This window comes from Zonotrichia leucophrys, unplaced genomic scaffold (assembly GCF_028769735.1).
Source record: "Zonotrichia leucophrys gambelii isolate GWCS_2022_RI unplaced genomic scaffold, RI_Zleu_2.0 Scaffold_39_496844, whole genome shotgun sequence".
Classification (NCBI taxonomy): Eukaryota; Metazoa; Chordata; class Aves; order Passeriformes; family Passerellidae; genus Zonotrichia; species Zonotrichia leucophrys.
Genome location: NW_026992244.1, coordinates 295,469 through 298,905, shown reverse-complemented (window position 1 = coordinate 298,905; position 3,437 = coordinate 295,469). Strand labels below are relative to the sequence as shown.

Below are 3,437 nucleotides of genomic sequence, written 5' to 3'. Positions count from 1 at the left end.
TGCCCAGAGGCTGTGAGTGTTAGCCCCTCTCATTATTTTTTGGTTGAGGATGGGATTATGTGATAGGGATCTTAAATGCTTTGCTTCACTACTGTCTAAAATTGTAGTTTCACTTGTAGCATTTCAAAGATGGACTAACTAAGTAATTATAGGTTTATCAGGTCTTTGAGTGTAATCTTTTTTTAGGCTATGAAGGTTTTTAGGGAACAGAACTTAATAGTGGTTTCTGATTTTGTGTCAGTTGCTTAAACTTTGGTTTTTGTATCAGTAATTGGTGTTGAGGGTTCTTCCCCCGGATCATTATCGTTGATCACTGGCTGATTGGTTTTGCTTGTGTGCTTTTTTCCCACTGCAACTGCCAGTGGCTTAGGGTTATTGTCCGGTTTAGTTACAACTTCAGTAGCTGGGGTGTTGGCTGCAGCTTGAGTGACTGGGGTAGTTGCTTATTTATCTCTCTGCCCCCTGCCTCTATCTGCCGTCCTACAGTATTTAGCAGTGTGCGATAAGCATAGGCTATAATGCCCAACTTATTGTAATGAGCTTTTTCTCTTTAGAGTCATCATGGCACTTGTCTTTCAGGTATTTCCTCACTTCAGCTGGGTTCTGAATTTGTTTACATGGAAAATCCCAGTCTATAGGATTAGAAAATTCTTTCAGAGTTTGGCTCATATTTTCTTATTCTCCACATCACTCAGGATTTTCCACACCTGGGTCTACTTCTGGGTCAGGGATCTTATTAGCTCTTCTGGACATCTCAGCCCTCATTTTAGAGAAGTTGTGGACTATATAAAGGAAACTTACTAGATTAAATACTGGAAAGATGGTTTCCTTAACATTCAGGGGAAATTGAACATTCTCAAAAAGTGACATAACAGAAGGAAAGGAAAGGAAAGGAAAGGAAAGGAAAGGAAAGGAAAGGAAAGGAAAGGAAAGGAAAGGAAAGGAAAGGAAAGGAAAGGAAAGGAAAGGAAAGGAAAGGAAAGGAAAGGAAAGGCTCATCCCCTGCTCCTCTTTTAACAAACTGGGTGCAATTACTAATAAATCTTTAGAACATACTACTGGAACTGGGACACAGGGTAGGATGAAAAAACTATAAAATATACATATCTTGAACAGACTCTAGTATCTTTGTAAACATCTTATGAATCATTATCACTAATCCCAGCACAATAGCTATTCTAATCCGTGCCCCTCTACTCTAAAAACTACGTGTTAGAGTGTCCTGGTGTTGAAGATTGCAATGCAAATTGTTTTCCATTACCATCTGTATGGCAGATTACCTTTGTCAAGTGGGCAGTTTGCTTTCTCTCTCTCTTTGAGTGACCTCATTCACATCTCCCTCGGGAGGGGACATTGCTGATAATAGACTACTGAATGTCACTGCATGACTGATAAGAACTATAACATCCCATTGTGAGATGCTCCGCCCAGAGGGAAGAGCCAAGCATTGCTACCCAGATATAGTCCAGGAGTTTTTGAGACACCAGCACAGCTTTCTCCGTGAGATTCCCCAGAGAAACAGCAGCTGCCTTTTCTTCCACTGGATCTTCAGAGGAAGAATACACCCTTTTCTACAGATCCCCGTTGCACCAACAGAACCACACCTGATACTTCAGGAGGATTGCAGCCACATTTCCAATTGGACTGCTACCAACACCCTGACCCACAGGGTGTCAGGTTGGGTTCTGACTCTGTCAGTGTTGTTCGAGTGTACTGCATTGTTTATTTTATCTTTTTTTTCTTTTCCCTATTAAAGAACTGTTATTTCCTGCTCCCATATTTTTTGCCTGAGACCCCCTTAATTTAAAATTTATAGCAATTCGGAGGGGTGGGGAGGGTTTACACTCTCCATTTCAGGGGAGGCTCCTGCCTTCCTTAGCAGACTCCTGTCTTTCCAAACCAAGACTCGTGGTTTGAGAGGAAGTGAGTTTTTTGAAGCGCTGTGGTCAAACCAATGGGTGCTCAGATTTGAATATTGGCACGTGGTATGGCCAGTGGGGACATGGATCCGTCTCTGAGAAGACGGGTTAAAAACACAGCACTCCCAGGAAATTTCCCTCTTGGGTTCCAGTGGGGAAAGAGTTCGAATCTCTCCCCTGCCCAGCTGCCTGCTGCTGGGCGGGGGAGGGGAAGCCATGGGGCCGGGTGAGGTAGGTCTGGCCCCAAGGATGGACGGGTGGAGAAGCACCAGGAGGCATCGGGCAACCACCCCCCACACCCCCCTTCCTCCCCCAGGAGAGAGAGAGAGAGAGAGCCTGAGCCTGTGCTTGTGCCACCTTGAAATTCAATAGCAGGCCAGCTGAGAAGCAGAAGGGGGGGGGTGGTGGTGCAGCGAGAAGGTGCCTGGCAAGGCAGTGTGGGAGTTCTAGGCAGAGACTGAGATTTTTAACCCTTTTCTTGCATGATGGAAACCTTACAAATGCTAATCCTCCTGGAGCTGAATGAGAAGAGAGATAAGAGATGAGATAAGAGGAAATGGGCCACGAGGAAAGTGGAGAAGAATCTTAGGTGGGAGGAGATGATGGAGTGGCTTTTTGGTTGGACTTTTCTTGTGTAGCCATGGACAGAACCATTTTTTTCCTGTGACACAGAGACTGCATTTAGGGGGACATGAGACAGAGTAGAGATCCATTCTGAATTAGGTGAAGTGTCTAGGAGAGGTGAAAAGTCTGTGAGGCCAAAGCTGAAGGAAAAACTCGCATGCCGGAGACAGCAAGGAGACAGAGAAAGAAAAACAGAAAAGACCATGAGGTCAATTTGCCCCCGACCTAGGAATTCCTTTGATAAAGAAGAACTCGCGATAAATGTCACGTGGAATGAAGATGTATGAACCTATTGTGAAACTGTATGCATATGCATTTGGAAGGGGGATAAAAGGAGACCTGAGGTCTTCAGGGGTACGCATGCCTTTTGAGGAGAATTTTCTCCGCATGCGTCCGGCGCCGTAAATAAACATACCGGGCTTTACAACTTTTATAAAGTTGTGAGGTTTCTTCTTTTCTCTGCAAAACAGAGGCAATGGCTCAGAGCCAAGGGAGTGCAGTGATTTTATGTGAAAGAGTGCATGAACAGAGGAGATGGGTGAGGAGGGTGGTGGTGCCCTCGATCTTCAGTGGAAGAGAAGATCTCTAGCTCAGTTGCCTGGCTAGCTCAGTCAGTAGAGCATGGGACTCTTATTCCTAGGGTCATGGGTTCGAGCCCCACGTTGGGCGCCTGGTCAAACCACCACATTTTGAGACTCCTCAGCCCCAGGGGGTGAAATTTGGGGGGGACAGGTGTCCCAAAAGTGAGAGACTGTGCTCTTTTTGGAAATGGGCAAAGCATCCTTAAAAGGAAAACCCTAGAAGCAGCCCTGGTCCATGCGCAGTGGTGAGAGCACTGGGCATGGAAAGAAGATGTCATGATGGCAATGATCTCCGGGCGGTGCCACGTGTGAC

The 3,437-nt window shown here is 45.7% G+C and overlaps 1 non-coding gene across 1 annotated transcript; it reads left to right on the top strand.

The window, feature by feature from the left end:
* The first annotated feature begins 3,139 nt into the window (after nt 1–3,139).
* TRNAK-CUU (transfer RNA lysine (anticodon CUU)) lies at nt 3,140–3,212 on the top strand. Its single transcript has one exon. It is a non-coding gene; the product is annotated as a tRNA-Lys (tRNA).
* The last annotated feature ends 225 nt before the right edge of the window (nt 3,213–3,437 follow it).